The sequence below is a fragment of the Malus sylvestris genome, chromosome 1 (assembly GCF_916048215.2).
Source record: "Malus sylvestris chromosome 1, drMalSylv7.2, whole genome shotgun sequence".
NCBI classification, from domain to species: domain Eukaryota; kingdom Viridiplantae; phylum Streptophyta; class Magnoliopsida; order Rosales; family Rosaceae; genus Malus; species Malus sylvestris.
Window position 1 is genome coordinate 3,237,530 of NC_062260.1, and position 10,916 is coordinate 3,248,445.

The 10,916-nt window shown below is 37.0% G+C and overlaps 1 long non-coding RNA gene across 1 annotated transcript; it reads left to right on the forward strand.

The window, feature by feature from the left end:
* Positions 1-3,384: 3,384 nt before the first annotated feature.
* On the forward strand, positions 3,385-5,282 carry LOC126603569 (uncharacterized). The gene is made up of 2 exons (XR_007616302.1): positions 3,385-3,854; positions 5,086-5,282. It is a non-coding gene; the product is annotated as an uncharacterized LOC126603569 (long non-coding RNA).
* Positions 5,283-10,916: the final 5,634 nt, after the last annotated feature.

The window sequence follows — 10,916 nt, forward strand, 5'->3', positions numbered from 1 at the left end:
TCAATGATCTTTGAGTTTTGAAATACTTTCTAGGTATAGAAATCGCATCATCTCATAAAGGCATATTTTTAAGCCAGGGAAAGTATGTTCTTGACCTCTTCAAGGAAGCTAACATGAGTGATGTCAAACCAGCCACCACACCTCTTGATAGCAAACTCAAACTCCGCATGGAAGGTTAGCCACTTTGAAACATTGCCTATTATCAAAGATTTGTTGGTAAGTTGATTTATCTAACAATAACATGACTGACATATCTTATTAAGTGAATATTGCAAGTCAGTTCATGCATTCCCCTACCTTAGAGCATTTTAATCTTGGAAAAAGGATCCTACGCTACTTGAAAGGTTCTGTGGGTCGTGGCATTATCATAAAAAACAATGGGAACACTCAAATAATAGGGTACTGCGATGCTAATTGGGCTGGAAATTCTATTGATCGAAAATTAACAATGGGGTATTGCACATTTGTGGGAGGCAACTTAGTCACATGGAAAAGCAAAAAAACAAGCAATGGTGGCACGATCAAGTGCTGAAGCTGAGTATCGATCAATGGCTTCCACAGTTTGTGAGTTGATTTGGCTGCGAGGTTTTTTTGACATAGGGGTGTTTACATCTCATTCCATGTCACTTTACTGTGACAATCAAGCAACCATGCATATAGCTCCAACCTTGTGTTTCATAAGATGACCAAACACATCGAAGTGGATTGCCACTATGTGCGTGAACAAGTTCAATCACAGGTGATTAACACTTATTATGTCAGGAGCGCTGATCAATTGGCAGATTTATTAACAAAATCCTTAGCTTCTCATCAGTTTCAATGTCTGTTGGGCAAGCTTAGACCCATCAACTTACTAGATCCAACTTGAGGGGGAGTATGGAAGACCCTTTAGATATTAGGGCTTCTCGGTATAGATGTTTCTTAGGGTTTAAGTCAACTCTAGGAGATGTGTTTTACCTAGTTAATAGCTGTTTCTTTATTTCTTGTGTTTAGCAATTGTAAAAGTCATCTCCTTAATTCAAGGTGATTAGTTAGGCTCCCTAGGTCAGCATGTGTGGCGTAATTTAAGGAGCTAATTGAGTGCTCATCTGATCACTCAATCCCCTATATGTATTCTTGTAATCCTTGTAACTTCTTACGATTTTCATAATACAAAAAAGAGCATATTCATTCAAATTTCCACATAATACTACGGTCTAATGGTATTTCTCTTTCCTTTTAAGTGAGAGGTCAGTATCGATTCTCGCCAAAAGGTGAATTTGAACCATATTACTATGGCTCGCCCATTATGAAGTTTAGTCCACTTCCCCATCCCTTCAGTTTAGATAATATTGCTTGTTAAAAAAATATATTAAATTTTGGTTTCTATTCTTAATTTATGAACACACATTCAGCATCATATGAAAGGTCAAAGGTATATAGAAAACGCAGGGACATGCAGAGAAAACTATTGTCCTTTTCTCCGTGTGTGTGAGTGTGTGTGTAGTGTTAAAAGCGAGAGAAAATGTTTTGATTTGTTTTTGCTCATTGGTACAATTTATTTTTATTTTAATTATGGTTCTATGGGTCTAAAAATAATAGATGAATGGAGAATACAAGAAAACACATAAAAATTGTGGAATCATTGGAAGGTTAGTTACCTATTGGTGCTCTCCATCTAGTTACATATATGTGAACCAATTTTAAAAAAACATTTCAGGACGGGCCAGTACCCGTTTGGTCCTCAAATGGCTCTGCCACCGAAGGTGGGGTAGTAAGATTCACATTTTTCGTAAACACCTATACAAATTCAAATCAAAATTCTTATTTTCTTCTCAAACCAAAATTCACATTCAACCCACCCAAATCAATGCTCTAAACCCACAAGACATATGATTAAAAAAAATTAGATTTGTCATCAAACTAATCTTGACCAATCGACCGCGAGAATCCATCATCTCCATGCCTCCGCAATCTCCAAATTGGTTGTGAGGGGAAAATCAAAGGGTGGGGTGGTGTAAGGAAATTATCCATAGTGGAAGGGAATATTGGGTGTGTTGGATAACACAGGTTCTTGGGGCGTTGGATATGGGAATGGAGCAAATATGGTATGTGGGAAAAGAGAGCAACTTATATTGAATGGATTCACGGTCATATAGGGTCCCGATTCAATGATATATTGATATGTAAAGAAAAATTCACACATTACAATTCATTATTGGAAAGGGGACACCACGTTACAATAAACCTGTTCTATGTAAGCCCTTTCTCGTGGGAAAGGTGTTGAGGGGTGGGAGGGAGGTGGTGTCGTGGTGGGGATTTGTTGCTTTAAAATCAAAAACAAAAAATAATTAATGTATGTGATTGTGTAAATTATTAGTAGATTGAATTTACGATACTAGAAGATATTATCGCATTATGATTGTATTGCTTTCAAGGCAAGTGATCATTTCTTGTTTACTATGAATAAAGACACATGCAATGGAATACATCTCAGAAAGGCTGTCTTCACGTCCATCTACCATATCTCATAACCATGGTATGCATTTATGACAAGCAAAACCCAATAATCATGGCTACAAGAGAGAAGGTTTCTTCGTTGTCAATCCCTTCTCGTTGTTTGTAACTCTTGGTTACTAATCTAGCCTTATAAGTCTCCATGTTCTCTTCGACGCCTATCTTCCTCTAGAAGACCCATTTGTTTCCAACAGGTATTATACCATCTTGAGGGTCTACATGAGTCCAAACTTGATTATGACACATGGAATCCATCTCGAATTTCATGGCCTCTTGCCATTTCTTTGAATCAATGTTGAACATTGCTTCAATGTAGTCTTTAGGGTCATCTTTTGTGTCATTGTCACCCCTCAAAGTCATTGTACATGCCATACTAGGGGTGGGCAAATGGGTAGAGGGCCCGCGTGTTAAGGCGGGTAATCACAGTTCGGGACGGGTATGAGGTGGGTCCAATTTTTTTTTAGAATAAACAGGGCGGCCCTAGTCGGGGTAGTGATATATACGGGGCGGGGCATGTCCAAATCTTCAGACCCACAAGGCCCCAGACCGGCCTGTTTCTATTTGAGTGAATGGATAGCCCATTCCTATAATAAGAGGTGGTTTGGAAGTGAGGTTCTTAGAAAAAAAAAACACCTGTGAAAAAAAGCTGTGAGAGTTTTAGGTGTTTGGTAAACTGAAAAAAAAAAAGGGCTTATTTTGGAAGCTGCTGTGAGAATAAGCTGAAATCAAAGGAAAATGCTGAAGCTGCTATTTGCAGCTTTGGAAAATTGGTTTTTTTTCAAATCACACAGAGCTACAATGCCCCTTTAATGAAAAGACCTACTATCAGACTGCTTTTTTTTCCAAAAGCACTTTTACAAAAAAGTTTACCAAACACTCTACTGATTTATTTCACAGCCGCTTATTCTCCCAGCAGAGCCGCTTATTCTCACAGTAGCTTTTTTTTCAAAGAACAGCAGTACCAAACCAGCGATGAATATAATCAAAATTGGGCATGTTTCTCTCTCATTTCGAAACCTTCCCAGGCTTCCGAGTCTTTTCCCTTCTTCGATTTCAAATTGAAACCCACCAAGTTTAGCAAACTTCTTCACGTCTCTCATTTCTCTCTCACCGCCTTCGCTCTCACTCTCTCTCTCTCTCTCACCCGTAATTCGAACATCACCAAACTTCTTCACGTCCCCGACATCACGACGGCCCTGGCGACCACCACGACGGCCCAACAACCTCGATTGTCCTCCTCGAGTCCTCGACGACATCCCAGACTTAGAGAACCCAAGCACCCCACCACCCATCTTCTCGATTTTCCATATCTCTAACAACTTCCGTAGAGCAGTCTTATGGTGCACTCAGTCTCACAGGTAAAAACCAAACCCCCATTTTCTTCTCTACTTGTTTTCAGATATCTTGGGAACCATCATATTTATCATATTTTTTCAATTTTCATTACAAATTTTAATCAGATATGTTTAACTCTTTAATCCCTTTTTTCCCCTTTATTTTTTTATCAAATTTTGTTTTAAAATTAATTGAATTAAACTTGTATTTGTTCATGCGAGATGTGGATGTATATGTGGAATTATTATGGGGTAATAAGAATTCAAGGGGTTTTGAGTATTGGGTTTTTTTGGTTAAGATATTTCTTAGTATCCTTCACTTTAAACTGGCATATATGTAATTTAGTGAAGCAAAAAGCTAAGTTCTTGAATGGATTGAACTAATTTGTTTCTTTGATGGATCTAATACTAGTAATTATTAGCAGTGTTTGCCTTCACCACCATTGTTCAGTTTTTTAATTCAAAAACACCTGCTAAGTGATAGATTTGCGTTTGCTACTATTTTGTTTAGTGATTTGCATCTCATTAAATCCTGAACTTTTGGATTGTACATGTGTTTAGAAACTCAGAACAACTTGCGAAACTCGTATTTGCGAAACAATTATCGAATGATAATAATTATCTTGGCACCATTAGTTAGGTTAGAATTTGTTCTCAGATCACTGACTTTGAAAAATAAGTTCAATTGGTTTTGTAATGGACGAGGAAGTTGATTAACGAGGATAGGTGTGGTTGCATGGAATTGTGATGGTGATTTTGATGCTTACTTGAGTGTTTATATTATTGTGTCTACTACTGAACTTGTAAGCATATGGTTGTAAAGTAGGCCCCTTTGCATATACATATATTAGAATATGTGTGGAAATTTGATTGAGAATGTTATTTCGAGCATATAGCTTTGATCAGTTTGACTGAATATGCAATTCGAATCTAGAAATTATGCAATTGTGGCCCTTGCCCAGTTGTCTTGCACTCTTGCTCAAAGTTCTTCAAGCAAATTCCTTTAAGTTATGATTCTTCTCAATTCCTGAGTTCTGGATTCTGTTTTGTGTTGATCAGTTTGTAGAATACCTATTTCTCTTTGTTTGATTAATAAATATCCATTGTCTCTTTCTTGACAATTAGGTACATCAACATTTTGATCGAATTATTATCGAGTTATTATCTTTCTCTTGATAGTCTTCCAAATTGAATAATTATAATGTGAACATATTGGGCGTTGGATGTCAATTTGATGTTATTCTTTTTCTTACAGATTCAATGAGGAATGATGTTGGACATTTGATGTCATTACAAATGTTAATGTGGATGTTATTTCGGGGGTAATGTTTATGTTTTTTTTGGATTTGGAATAGCTCCTATAATTTGTTTGTGCAGAAGCTTGAAGCAGCTCTTGTAATTTTTGAAAATGTTTGTACTGTTGTAGTGCACTGCACTGCAGTTTTATAAAAATGTATTTTTGAAAAAAAAAAAAATTGGACCTATGGACTCGTTCCGGACTGGCCCGTTTGAAACAGGCCAGGTTAGGTCCGATTCCAAAACTCAAAATCTAACTACCCGGCCTAGCCTGTCCCATTACAGTTTATAACGGGTAGGGTCAGGTTTCTCCAAATTTGGGCATGGCCTAGTCCGTGCCCACCCCTATGCCATACCTCTGAGGTGGCCTACAACCTTTCAGATTTACATGGAGTTAGGGGTTCAGGAACATGGTTGTCCATATTTTGATTGCTTGTTTGTGGTTCATCAGGAATTTCCTTTAATTTATCGTTCTTTTGCCAGTTCCATTGAGAACAAATTCGTTCTCAAGGAACAGAGCAGTTCTGGCAACAAAGACTTTTTGGTTGTCAGGGGGATAGAACTTGTATCCCAAAGTCTATTTGGAATACCCACAAAGTAGCGCTTAACTGATCTTGTTTTAAGCTTGTCAGCTTCAAGCTTCTTCACGCAAGCTAGACAACCCCAAATCTTAATATGATTAAGATTTGTTCTTTTGCTATGCCATATCTCATATGGGGTTTATGGGACTAACTTGAAAGGCACTCTATTAAGAAAATAAGTTGTTTGTAATGAATATCCCTATTGCACAATGTCTTACTCAATGTTAGTCCCTACAATGAATAGCAGATATGTTGAGTATCACTTGAATTAAATATCCAGGACTTTGAGCTCACTATAAAAGCATTCTCTAAGATAGAAATAGTCCCTTCAAAAGTTCTTGTCATAAGGCTCGCAATGCGCACCTGTATTTGTTCTCCCAACCTTTCCATGGGTATCCGCTCTCCCAAAGTAGGCACATCATACCTGGTTGCGCTTCTTGCAAAGCTTGTTCTTTGGGTAAATTTATGAGTCGCCCATTTTCATACAAAGTTTGAAATGACCCTTCAACCTCTCCTCAACTGAATCAAGGGGACACTTGTGGACCTATCCAACCAATATACGTACCATTTCGTTACTTTATAGTGTTTATTGATTCATCAACACGTTGTTCACTGCTGCATTTGCGAAACTCTTGACACAACTGATTAAGCTCAAGGTTCACTACCCTGATTAACCAATTACGTAGATTTGACTAGATAATACTGGAGAGTGAATGTCACAAACTTTTGACGATTATTTCATGTCAAGTGGGATTAATGTTGAACATCATGTACCTCATATTCATATGCAAAACAGCCTACAGAAGTGTTCATAAAGCGCCTTTACTTGATTGCTTGGACCTTGGCCATGAGCACCAAACTTTTGAAATCTGCGTAAGGCTATGTAATTCTGTACAGAGTTATGTTAGTTCACCTGAGACTCATCGCCACCTAACCTTTTTCACTGTTAAAGTTGGTCACTGGGTACAGACCTGACGACTCGTACTTATATGGTGTAGTTTATGTGCAACAGTGCTGCCACTACGTACCAAAATAGGTCTGTTGAGAAGAATGAAAATATATGCCGGTTATGATTCACCATCAATTATTTGCTCCATAGATCCTTTAATTTACTGCACATTTTGTGGATTGTCACTTCGATGAGACAATCTTTTCCGTCGTTAATTAAATATAAGAGCCTTAATGTTCCTGAAGAACATAGTGAATTGTCGTGGATTAACCCCATTATGTCTTATCTAGATTCTAGCATTGCATTGTCTGAAATTGAAGTGCAACGTACTTTAGATCTACATAGCAGTGCTTAAAGCATACCCGATGCTTTTAACCATCTAGCAAAAGTAAAGAGATCATATATACCAGCTACAAACGCACATACAAGGATATATGTACTACACATACTTTGAAACATCGCCCATGAAGAATGAGCAATTCCTGAATGATAGTTGGCCATACATCCCGGTACATTAGCAACTAGCCAATCATTTTCTCCTACCCTGAAGCATGGCAGACCTATTGGTCTAAAAGGTTCACAACCCCCAAAGAGAAAGCCCACGACAACTACTAGTTAAACTAATTTGAATCCAACCATAGCCTACTCAACCAACACTTAAGGTTATTCTAGATTACGAAAGTGTCCTTCAAGAGATGAATACACTTCCCAAGGATTGTGAGGTTTCGGTTCATTATGCTAGCTTGCATAAGGTTTGGAATCGAACTAAGCTGATAGTCGATGATGCATTTGCATACACAATAACTATTGATATTACCATCTTTTTTTTTTCGCCCCTCCCTTTTTATCAACTTTTGTTTCCCGTGGATCGTTCATCGATGACATTGAACTGCGTCCTATTGATGAATGTCAAAGTAGAACTGATTGGTCAAACTAAAAACAAGCAATCCAAGTCGAACTGATTCACTTGTGAAACGCAAGGTGTTTATGCATGTAGTTTCTACACCCCCACATGTGAAGCTCGTTGGCTGTAAGTACAATTTTATAAGGAAGCGTAATAAGAAGAATGAGATAGTGTGATACTAGGCATGCCTCGTGGCACAAGGTTTCTCTCAACACTCTACGATTGATTATGAGGAAACGTATTTCCCTGTAATGGACGTTATAACGTTATGTTAACTTATCAGTTCGATATTTTCTGAAAAACTGAATATGAATCTTATGGGCGTGGTAACCGCATATGTTTATGGGGATCTTGTTACATAAATCTATATGAAAGTTCCCTAAGAACTTACATTGACTGGATCATATAGTTCTAGACCACAGAACACCCTCTTGATTAGATTGAGGCGTTTACTCTACCGATTCAAACAATCAGGGTGGATGTGGTATAACTGCCTCAGTGAGAATTTGATTAGTCAAGGATATGTGAATAATAAGACATGCCCACGTGTGTTTATTAAAAAGTCACATTTCAGATTTGTGAAAGTTGCAGTTTATGTCTATAACATGAATCTCATTGGGACTCTTAAAGAGCTTGAGAAAACTATCGGGCACCTAAAGTCGGAATTTGAGATTAAAGATCCTGGGAAAACACAATATTGGTTGGCCTGGAGATTAAGCATTGTTCAAATGGTATTCTAGTTCATCAATCGAACTACATCAAGAAGGCACAATTAGATCATTTCTGTCCTGAAGTTCCATACTTTAGTGTAATTGGTGCTTTATTGTACTTAGCTCAATGCACTGACAGAACGTTTTCTTCATTGTTAATCTTTTGACAAGATATAGCAACGCACCTACACGCAACATTGGACTAGTGTTAAAGACATCCTTCGTTACCTTAAGGGTACTTCAAAGTTGGGTTTATTCTATCTCTATGTATCTCAGAATAGATCATACCATCTTGGTGTTCAGAATAATGCTTGCCTAGTTGGTTATGCTGACGTAGGCTATTTATCTAACCTTTACAAGGCACATTCTCAAACGAGTTATGTCCTTACCATTGGAGACACTGCAATATGTTGAGTTTAACCAAGTAGACCTTAGTAGCGACTTTTTCGAACCATGTTGAAATTCTCGCCTTACATGATGCTACACATGAATGCTTCTGGCTAAGAGCTGCTATTGAGCATATACGAAGCATATGTGGATTTTCTTCTGTCGTTCTCAACCTACAACGATCTATGAAGATAACATAGCCTATAGCGACCAAATCAAGAAAGGATACATCAAAGGAGACAACACCAAGCATATTGTGCCGAACTTCTTCTTCTTATATTAGCAGTAAGAGCATTAGAAGATTGAAGTCAAGCAAATCCAATTATAAGACAATCTAGCTGACCTCTTCACAAAGTCACTATCGAAGTCTACCTCCCAAAAGTTTGTTCAAGGAATCAGTATGTGTAAATTGTCTAATTTGCAGTGCTTATAGTTCTTATTTAGAAGTTCTGTCAAACTCAATGGGGAGTATCCAGACGTATGCTCATTTGATCTTATTATATTCTTTTCCCTACGATAAGAAGCTTTTTTTTGCTACCAAAAAAGGTTTTAACAAGACACCTATCTATGGGTTGGTCATATTATTGTGTGTTCTACTTGCATCCTAAAGGTGTTTAATTTTGACTTAGTGTAAGTAAGGATGGCAAAATACCCGCAGTTACCCACCCATTTAAACTTCACGGTTACGATTATGGGTAACTGTTTAGATAAATAAACGATTATGGGTATAACCGTTTATCCGTGAAATTTAAATGGGTGGTTATAAACGGGTAATCGTTTACCCATTTATTTTATATATGTAAAATTTGGTGAGGAAGGGAACTGGGGAAGGCTTTCATGTGGGGAACATTTTTCCTACACGGTTTAAACTTTGGTGTACATAACTCCCTAGTTTGTTTTGTTTGGAATTTTGAATTACCGATTTATAACATAAAGTTAATATAAACGGTGTACGTAACTTCCTGGAATAAATGGGTAACTATTTACCCATTTATTTTATATATGTAAAATTTGGTGAGGAAAAGGAACTGGGGAAGGCTTTCGTGTGGGGAACATTTTTCTTATCCGGTTTATACTTTGGTGTACGTAACTCCCTAGTTTGTTTTGTTTAGAATTTTGAATTACTAATTTATAATAACATAAACGGTGTACGTAGCTTCTTGGAAAATGAGAAGGGTATCATGAATATATCACCGATTTAGTTGTTTAGAATTTTGAAGATAAATTGCATATAGAAACATTTCAACATTACAACAAGCCATATAAGACATTCATCCAAATATTTGACAAATGCTACTCGAATTCGCACAAATATATGCCCTGCTTCCACCACATATTCCAAGAATTTACTTTTAAGGTCAGAAAATCAATGATAGCCTCAAGATGCCAGTCAAAATTCTAAATCGGTATCATGAATATATTACAACATTTCATCTAAATCGGTAATATATTCATGATACCCTTCTTATAATCGGTATCATAAATATAAACTTTGGTGCACGTAACTCCCTAGTTTGTTTGGATGAATGTCTTATGTGGGGAACTTTTTGTTATTATAACTGGTTTAAACTTTATGAATATATGACTGATTTGATTGATCCTTTTGTTTTATTTTTTCTCTAAAAAAAAAGACAAACATGTTAAAAAGGGTAAATGCGTAAACGGGTATTAATGGGTTACAGTTAAATGGGTATGCTGTTATGGGTATGGTTAATCGTTTATAAATGGTTATGGGTATGGGTATAATCGTTTAGGCAATTGTCCAACGGGTAAATGGTTATGCGGGTATGAGCATAAACGGTTATGGGTAAATAACTGCGGTTACCCGCCCGCCATAACCATTGCCCATCCCTAAATGCAAGTTCTCATTTTTCTCCTTAGTCTATGGGTTTTTATCCTACCTACGATTTTACCATAGCGAGGTTTGTGAGTGTTACCTTTTATGCATTCCTTCCGTTTGTTTTGAGACTTGCATTCGCTCATTCTGCTAACTAGACGAGATGACTTTATCAACTACTTCAACATCATCCTTGAAGATTCCATGCAACATCTATTTGAATATTTACATACTTAAGGGGGACTGTTGTGACATAAATTCTAGCACATGAGTGGTTGTATAATTCATTAGGAAATTGTATTTAGATACTACAATATGTTATTCCTTTTTTATTCTATTGTTTGTAAGGCAAGTAATCCTTTCCATTTTACTATAAATAAAAGCACAAGAAATGAAAAATACACATCCTAGAAATTCCTCAA